General features: G+C 47.0%; 1 non-coding gene across 1 annotated transcript; it reads right to left on the minus strand.

The window, feature by feature from the left end:
- Positions 1 to 318: 318 nt before the first annotated feature.
- Positions 319 to 391, minus strand: TRNAG-CCC (transfer RNA glycine (anticodon CCC)). Its single transcript has one exon. It is a non-coding gene; the product is annotated as a tRNA-Gly (tRNA).
- Between the last annotated feature and the right edge of the window lie 9,233 nt (positions 392 to 9,624).

Below are 9,624 nucleotides of genomic sequence, written 5' to 3' on the forward strand. Positions count from 1 at the left end.
TCTGTAAAGGCAGTGCCTTAAAATTTAAGCAAACAGCTATTCTGGCTGCTAGGTGGAGTCTGGACGGGAAGAGACAGAAGGGGTTTGGGTTGGGACCTGCGACAGAGACTCGGACCGCCCACTTCATGTACTTTCTTCCTTTTCCCCTCTTTCCTCACTCGCAGATCCTGGACTCTTTGCTTTTCCAATGACCTTGTTTTTTAACTTTTTTTTTTTTGGCTACACCAGGTCTGAGTTGAGGCACGCGGGATCTTCGTTGCCGTGTGCAGGACCTTCGATGCGGCAGGCCGGTTCTTAGTTGCAGCTTGTGTGATCTAATTCCCTAACTGGGGATCAAACCCAGGCCCCCTGCAAAGGGAACACAGAGTCCTAACCACTAGACCACCAGGGAAGTCCCTCAAGTGACTATTTACACAGCATGTATCCAGCTAAATGATGACATTTCCCAAACAGGAGCTACTCTTGAGTAGAAGTTATTGAGTGAGACTCATGAGAAAATCCCCCTCACCTTTTTTTTTTGGCTGCAATGCAAAGCATGTGGGATTTTAGTGCTAGACCAGGGGATCAAACCCACGTCCCCTGCAGTATACATGTAGGGTCCTACCCACTGGACCACCAGGGAATTTCACTTCGTTTTATTCAGCATCTCCAATGTGTAATAATTTCTTATATACAGTCTTACTTTCTTATTTCTCTCTAGCACACAATTTAACAATTAACTGTGCACCATTTCTTAAAATTACTTCAGTGTGTATATTTTATCTCCCCGTGCATACGTGCTAAGTTGCTTCAGTCATGTCTGACTCTTTGAAACCCTATGGACTGCACCCTGCCAGGCTCTTCTATCCATGGGATTCTCCAGGCAAGAATACTGGAGTGGGTAGCCATTCCCTTCTCCAGGGGAATCTTCACAACCCAAGGATCGAACCTGCATCTCCTATTGTCTCCTGCACTGGCAGGCAGGTTCTTTACCACTAGCGCCACCTGGAAAGCCCCCAGCTCTATGTACTGTTCCCTGTTAGAGGCTGCATTGTGTCCCCACAAACTTCACCTGTTGAAATCCTAACCCCCAGTTAGCATGACTAGACATGGAGATAGGATCTTTAAAGAAATGGTTAAGCTTAAATGAGGTCACTGGGAGGCCCTAATCCAATATGACTGGTGTTATGAGAAGATAAGATTAGCACACAGAGGGAAGACCACACAAAGTCACAGTGAGAAGATGGCCATCTGCAAGCCAAGGGGGAAGGCCTCAGAAGCAACCAAGCATGATGACACCTTGATCTCGCTCTTCCGGCTTTCAGAACTGCAAGAAAATTAATTTCGGTTGTTTAAGCCACCCAGCCTGTGCTACTCTGCTATGGCAGCCACAGGAAACTAACACACTCCAGTCTTTCATGCGTTCCTCACAGTCAGAAACACACACACTGAGCACCTATTATGCACCAGGTTGCCTGGATACATGGATGCCTGATTCCCAGGCCTGCCTGCATCCCTTTCCAGCTGAGAGCCCTGCTCAGCCTGCATGGGGCTGTGGGCCAGCTGGTCCCCACTAGCTATTTATAAGCATTCTAGCCTCCCTGCCTGCTCCTCCTCGGCCTCAGTCCCCTTTATTTAGGTGGGACCGTCTCCACCTTTTGATCTGAGCCTCTGCCTGCCCCCTGCAGGCTCATCCACTCACTCCCCAGGAGTGGTCCTCACCAGTGTTCCCTAATCCCTTCCATGAACAGCATCCAGGCTCAGCCCTTCCCAATGGCCTTCTGGACCTGTCCACTGGCTGGAGTCTTCCCATCACCTTGAATATGAACAAACTTTTCACATCTCTGGCTCCAGGCCTGTTCTCCCAGCTGCCTGGATTTTTACTTCTCCCTGTCTTCAACACCCATCAGCCACCAGGTCCTGTTGATTCAGCCTTCAAACTATCTCCCACATTTGCCTTCCACTCCAACCCCGGCGTCCCCACTCAGGCAGGGCCCTTTCTCCCCTGAAGTCCTTCTTAGAAGAACTTGGAAGGGTTTGCTGAGGAAGTGAAAAGGAAGAAGGGCAGAGTAATGGTTCCAAGGAGGGCAAGGTACCCCTCCACCATCAGAGGGCAAGAGGGGGAGACAGGCAGAGAGGGGAAGGGAGAGAGGAGACCCATGGGCCTGAGGGCAGAGGGACCCATCTCCTGTGTCCCAGAAATGCCCCTTGGGGAGCAAAGGACCAAGAGAGGGAGGGCACTAGCTAGGTGCCCCCAGGATGAGGGGCCCAGGGTGGCATTAGGGAGCAGCCCCAGCTCAAGCGCAGCCCCACGTGGTGGGAGCAGCCACCTTCCGGGGTTCCACAGAGACAGGAGGAGCCTTGCAGCCACAGGGTGGGTTCTTGACTGATGACCCTCAGCTCTCCACCCTGACCCCACCTCTAGCTCTGTGGCATGGGGTGGGGGTGAGGCGTGGAGTGGGAAGAGTGTGGGGCAGGGAAGGGCTGAGCTGAAGCCCATCAGCGTGGGGGTGAGGAGCTGATACCAGGCAAGCAAGCTGAGCTTTATACCCTTTGTAAAGCTCAGCCATGAGCTTGATTTGGAAATTTCTGACATTCGTAGGCTTTCCCCTCCCCACCCCACACACCCTTTACTTCCTAGATGCGAAGGGCTCCAGTTCCAGACCAGACTTCAGGCAACTCCGGGCCCGGGTCAGGGCTGCAGAGACCTCCCAGGGCAACCAGCTAGGCCCCCAGCCCTGCTTGCACACGCTCGCCCCTCAACGGGGCAAGAGGAGCGGCCCTTTCGCTCAGATCCGCGGCAGATCGGCTGGAGATGGGGGCGTGGGGTACAGTGGGGAGGACCACGGGGGCCCAGGGGCGCCTATGTCCGGCTCCCAAGTCGTGTTTCTAACGGCCCCCACATCACTGAAGCCAGCATTGCGGGGGTGATCAGGGCACACGCCCCTTCCTGTGTCCATCTGAGTCACCAAACTGCCAATTGTAACCCCTGAATTTCTGAGTCCGCAGGGCTGGCGTGGGGCCCAAGGAACCAGTGTTTCTAGCAGGGTCCCAGGTGAGGCGGATGCTGCGGGCCAGGACTGCTCTTCCAGGACCGCGGCTGCGGAAGTTCGGTAACCTGGGTTCCAATCGCAAATCTGCCCTCTGCTGGCAAATGGCTGCTCAGTCCAAAGAAATCACTTCTCAAGCTTAGATTTCTTCTCCACTAGGAAGATAAATAATAATATTTACCTCCTGAGGTGGTGGTAAGTTGAGATACCCTAGGTGAGTTGTTTAGCGCAATTCCTGGCACGTGGTAAAACTGGGGGAAAGTTCTTTTTCAGTTGATTGAGGTGTGGGAATTTGGCTAAAGGAAGCTGCTTTTTGAGGGGAGGGGTGTTGTTTTACAAACCTTAAAGAATTGTTTTACTTTTAAAAACATATACCTGTGTGACCTTGTTTAAAATGAAATTTTAATTTCAAAAGTTGCATGAGATCTAATATCATTAAAAAAAAAAAAAAGAGAGAGTTCAAAAGCACTTTAATAGTTTCAACATGGGAACCTCTGCAGACAATTGTATTATTGTTCCCAATTATTCACCCTCCCTTCCTGAAGAGGATTATACAACTCCACCCACTGCGTGTGACCTGTGGCCCCTTCTCTGGCAGGAGTAGTCGCCTCGCCCCACTGACCTTGGCCTTGACCCCATGACTGCCTTTGCAAATGGCCTGTGTGGGGACAAAACTTGCGGCAGAGACTTTAAGAGCCATTGCTTATTTCCACCTGCTCACGCACTTCTGTCTTCTGCCACAAAACTGACGTGTCCCTGGGGACTGTTCCTTTGGCTTGAACAGAGAATTAGAGCCACAGCCGACCCAGCCCCATAGGAGCGAAGCCTCAACTACGCTGTGAAGGAAATATAAGAAAGAAAAGAAACGAGCCTTGATGATTATGAGCCCCTGAGATGTGGGGATATGTTGTTACTGCAGCTATACCTAGTGAAAACTTGACTAAAAAACATCCCACATAGGTGCCTGGCTAAATAAAGTATGGTGTATCTGAATGATGGAAATGCAGCTATTCAATGTAAAGTAATATTTCCAATTTAAATTTATATTAAAATATATTCAGCTATTAATACTATATTTAAGGCTATAGGAAATTGCTTAAAGTATCATTTTAAATAAGTGAACAATGGCAAAGCTTTAAATGGAAAGTACAGCAAGATCCCAATTAAAATATATATATGTGTGTGTGTGTGTGTGTGTGTGTACCATACATACTGAGGTAAGTTGTTGTTGTTCAGTCGCTAAGTTGTGTCCAACTCTTTGTGATCCCATGGACTACAGCACACCAGGCTCCCTGTACTTCACTATCTCCCAGAGTTTGCTCAAACTCATGTCCACTGAGTCAGTGATGCCATCCAACTATCTCATCCTCTGTCTCCCCCTTCTCCTCCTGCCCTCAATCTTTCCCAGCATCAGGGTATTTTCTAATGAGTCAGCTCTTCCCATCAGGTGGCCAAAGTATTGCAGCTTCAGCTTCAGCATCAGTCCCTCCAATGAATATTCAGGGTTGATTTCCTTTAGGATTGACTGGTTTGAGCTCCTTGCTGTCCAAGGAACTCTCAAGAGTCTTCTCCAACACCACAGTTCAAAAAGCATCAATTCTTCAGTGCTCAGCCTTATTTCTGGTCCAGTTCTCACCTCTATACATGACTACTGGAAAACCATAGCTTTGACTAGATGAACCTTTGTTGGCAAAGTAATGTCTCTGCTCTTTAATATACTGTCTAGGTTTGTCATAGCTTTTCTTCCAAGGAGCAAGTGTCTTTTAATTTCATGGCTGTGATTTTGGAGCCCAAGAAATTAAAATGTTTCACCGTATCTACTTTTTCCTCAACTATTTGCCATAAAGTGATGGGACCGGGAGCCATGATCCTCACTTTTTGAATGTTGAGTTTTAAGCCAGCTTTTTCACTCTCCTCTTTCACTTTCATCAAGAGGCTTTTTAGTTCCTCTTTGCTTTCTGTCATTAGGGTGGTGTCATCTGCCTATCTGAGGTTGTTGATATTTCTCCTGGCAATCTTGATTCCACCCTGGGATTCATCCAGTCCAGCATTTTGCATGATATACTCTGCATATAAATTAAATAAGCAGGGTGACAATATATAGCCTTGACATACTCCTTTCCCACTTTGAACCAGTCCGTTGTTCCATGTCCTGTTCTAACTGTTGCTCCTTGACCTGCATACAGATTTCTCAGGAGGCAAGTAAGATGGTCTGGTATTCCCATCTCTTTAAGAATTTTCCACAGTTTGTTATGATCCCCACAGTCAAAGGCTTTAGTGTAGTCAATGAAGCAGAAGTAGATGTTCTTCTGGAATTCCCTTGCTTTTTCTGTGATCCAACGGATATTGGCAGTTTGAGCTCTGGTTCCTCTGCCTTTTCTAAGTCCAGCTAGTACATCTGGAAGTTCTCAGTTCACGTACTATTGAAGCTTAGCTTGGAGGATTTTGAGCATTATCTTGTTAGCATGTGAAATGAGTGCAATTGTGCTGTAGTTTGAACATTCTTTGGCATTGCCTTTCTTTGGGATTGGAATGAAAACTGGCCTTTTTCAACCACTGCTGAATTTTCCAAATTTGCTAGCATATTGAGTGCAGCACTTTAACAACATCCTCTTAAGATTTTAAATAGCTCAGCGGAAGTTCTATCACCTCCACTACCTTTGTTCATAGTAATGCTTCCTAAGGCCCACTTGACTTCACATTCCATGATGTCTGGCTCTAGGTGAGTGATCACACCATCGTGGTTATCCATGTTATTAAGACCCTTTTTGTATAGTTCTTCTGTGTATTCTTGTCACCTCTTAATCTCTTCTGTTCTGTTAGGTCCTTGCCATTTCTTTCCTTTACTGTGCCAGTCTTTGCATGGAATGTTACCTTGGTACCTCTGATTTTCTTAAAGAGTTCTCTAGTCTTTCTTATTCTATTGTTTTCCTCTATTTCTTTGCATTGGTCATTTAAGAACACTTTCTTTTCTCTCCTTCCTATTCTCTGTAACTCTGCATTCAGTTTGTTATATCTTTCCCTTTTTCCTTTGCCTTTTGCTTATCTTCCTAGCTATTTGTAAGTCCTCTTCGGACAATTACTTTGACTTCTTGCATTTCTTTTTTGGGGGGATATTTATGGTCACCACCTCTTGTACAAGGTTATGAATCTCCATCCATAGTTCTTCAGGCACTCTACCAAATCTAATCCCTTGAATCTATTCATCACCTCCACTGTATAATCGTAAGGGATTTGAAGCCCATAATGGTCTGGGCTTCCCTGGTAGCTCAGACAATAAAGAATCTGCCTGCAATGCAGAAGACCTGGGTTCAATCCCTGGATCAGGAAGATCCCCTGGAGAAGGAAATGGCAACCCACTCCAGTGTTCTTGCCTGGGAAATTCCATGGACAGAAGGGCCTGGCAGGCTATAGTTCATGGGGTCCCAGACAGTTGAACATGACTGAACCACTAACACACACACACACACACACACACACACACACACACACACACACACACACACACACCCCTGAATGGTCTAGTGGTTTTCCCCACTTTCTTCAATTTAAGCCTGAATTTTGCAATAAGGAGCTCACATTCTGAGCCACAGTCAGCTCCAGGTTTTGTTTCTCTAACTGTATAGAGCTTCTCCATCTTCAGCTCCAAAGAATATCTCATTTAGTTCTCTGGTGATGTCCATGTGTAGAATCATCTCTTGTGTTGTTGAAAGAGGGTGTTTGCTATGACCAATAAGTTCTTTTGACAAAACCCTGTTAGTCTTTGCCCAGATTCATTTTGTACTCCAAGGTCAAACTTGCCTGTTACTCCAGATATCTCTTGACTTCCTACTTTTGTATTCCAGTCCCCAAGAACCTGGGTCTCCTGCATTGCATACTAATTCTTTACCATCTGAGCCACCAGGGAAGCCCAGTGGTAAAGAATCTGCTTGCCAATGGAGACGCAAGAGACTTGGGTTCTATGCCTGGGTCAGAAAGATCCCCCTGAGAAGGAAATGGCTACTCACTCTCCAGTATTCTTGCTGGGAAAATCCCATGGACAGAGGAGCCTGGCGAGCTACAGTCCATGGGGTTGCAAAGAGTCAAACACAACTGAGTGACTGAGCATGCATGCACGGAGGCAGTGGTTGATAACGATCCATAGTCTCCTGTCCCTGGACACCTTGTAGTGTGACAGTGAATGTGTAGCTTTTAGAGTGGGAGTAGGAGGGAGGCATGGAGTGCAATCCTCTTCCTCACTCTGTCCCTTGGCTGGGAAGGATGCCACCTACCAGAGCCAGGAGCCTGCATAAAGAATAACGGATGGGCACCCTCCTGCAGTGCCTCAGAACCAGCGCGAGGGGGCAGCCGAGAGCCAGGCCAAGTAGGAGGACACCAGGGAGGTGCCCACATCAGCTGCTCTCTTGCCCGCATTCCCTGTCCCTAACGCTCCCAAGACAACCAAGACTAACGAAGACAATCATTTCAGCAGGGTTTTCAGAAGATGGTGCCATTTCTCAAAAGGGAATTGCTTTTTAAGCAAACCCATGTGTTTCACCAGCTCCTTCCAGCGGGATATTCAAAAATACCCAAGATAGGTCAGTGTTCACATGTTTGATACATTCTGTCATTCGAAACATTTCCAGTTTCTCTCTAGTCAACCTATGGCTAATTTCAGGGACCAGTCTAATAAACCTCACATCCTATTTTTGTGGGGTATCAGTTTAAGATTTTTTACCTGATATTAATGGGCTTCCCAGGTGGCACAGCAATAAAAGAATCCACCTGCCAGTGCAAAAGACACAAGAGATGCGGGTTCAGTCCCTGGGTTGGGAAGATCCCCTGGAGAAGGAAATGGCCACCCACTGCAGTATTCTTGCCTGGAAATTTCCATGGGCAGAGGAGTCTGGTGGGCTACAGTCCATGGGGTCACAAAGAGTTGAACACAGCTGAGCACACATTCATCATGCTAATATCTTTAAAAGGCTAGAAAGTTTTAATAGTAAAACTGGTGACAAAGATGTTCCCCAAAGTACTGAGAAGGCTGACTTGGTACAGGCTAGGGGCTGAAATGGTCCAGACAGCCCCACACACATGTCTGGCGTTTGGCAGGGGTGACGAAGGCAACTAGGCCACACAAATCTCATTATCAAGCTGGCCAGACTCTTTCGCTTGGCAGCTGGGCTCCAAAAGGAGTGAGAGAAGCCAAGCCCCAATGCAGAAACACGTTTTAAGCCTCTGCTTCTCACGTTTCCTATTGTCCCCTTGACCGACGCAAGTCACATGACTAAGCCCTGATTCAGCGGCTAGAGAAAATAGACTCCTTTTCACAGGAGGAGCTGCAAGATGATGTGACCTTCAAAAAATACCTACGACATCTTCTTTCTTCTCTCCTGTCGTACCAAGGACATCCTTATACAGGCACGGATGGATGACAGCCACCTGCTCACTAACAGTGGCCCCTGCCACCCCTTATCCCTGGGGTCAAGTTCAAGGCAATTAAATCTGCATCTCCCCAGGTGTGTCAGTGCGAAAGGTGTTTGTGTTCTCCCCTCAACTCCACTGCAAACTCGTATGTTGAAGGTCTAATGTGATTATACTTAGAAATACTTTTAAGGAGCTAATCAAGATTAAATGAAGCTGAAAGCATAGGACCCTAATCCAGCAGAACTCATGTCCTTATAAAAAGAGAAAGAGACACTGGAGCTCTTATGTGCTCTCGCTGTCTCTCTCTGCATGTATGCACAGAAAGGAGTCCATGCAAGGCACAGTGAGAAGGCAGCCATCTGCAAGGCAGGAAAAGAGACCTCCCCAGAGCTAACCTTGCCAACACCTTGATCTTGGACTCCAGCCTGTAGGAAACAAATGTCAGTTGTCTAAGCCACTAGTCTGTGGTATTTTGTATGGCAGCCCAAGCTGACCAATATATGAGTGTTCCTTGGTCAAATAAGCTTGAGAAATGTGTGTTCAACGCTGGTTGCCCCGATCTTGAAAACTCAAAGGGCTCTGTAGCCTATCAAAGGCTCTGAGACGTTCCTCAGGAACGAAACCTCTAGTATGACACACGCTCGGTTGCTTCAGTCATGTCCAACCGTTTGCCACGCTGTGGACTGTAGCCCGCCAGGCTCCTCTGTCCATGGGATTCTCCAGGCAAGAATGCTGGAGTAGGTTACCACACTCTCCTTCAGGAGATCTTCCTGACTCGACTCGAACCCACGTCTCCTGCATTGCAGGTAGACTCTTTACTGCTGAGCCACCGTGGAAGCCCAGTGTTTCTGAAATTCATTTACTCGTGTGATCCTTTCCGAACACCTGTGATCACCATAGGAAGCTGTATTCATCTCTAGGGTTGTCGTAACAAACTACTGCAAACTTTTGTTTTTTTAACTTTTATTGGAGTATAATTAATTTACAATATTCTGCTAGTTTCTGCTGTACATCAAAGTGAATCAGTTATATATACACATATATCCACTCCTTTTTAGATTCTTTTCCCATACAGGCCATTACCAGAGCGTTGATTGGAGTCCCCTGAGCTATACAGCAGCTTCTTATTAGTTATCTATTTTATATGTGTAAACTTATAAAGATGGCCTTCTTCTCTCACAGTTCTGGA

The sequence above is a fragment of the Budorcas taxicolor genome, chromosome 2 (assembly GCF_023091745.1).
Source record: "Budorcas taxicolor isolate Tak-1 chromosome 2, Takin1.1, whole genome shotgun sequence".
Classification (NCBI taxonomy): Eukaryota; Metazoa; Chordata; class Mammalia; order Artiodactyla; family Bovidae; genus Budorcas; species Budorcas taxicolor.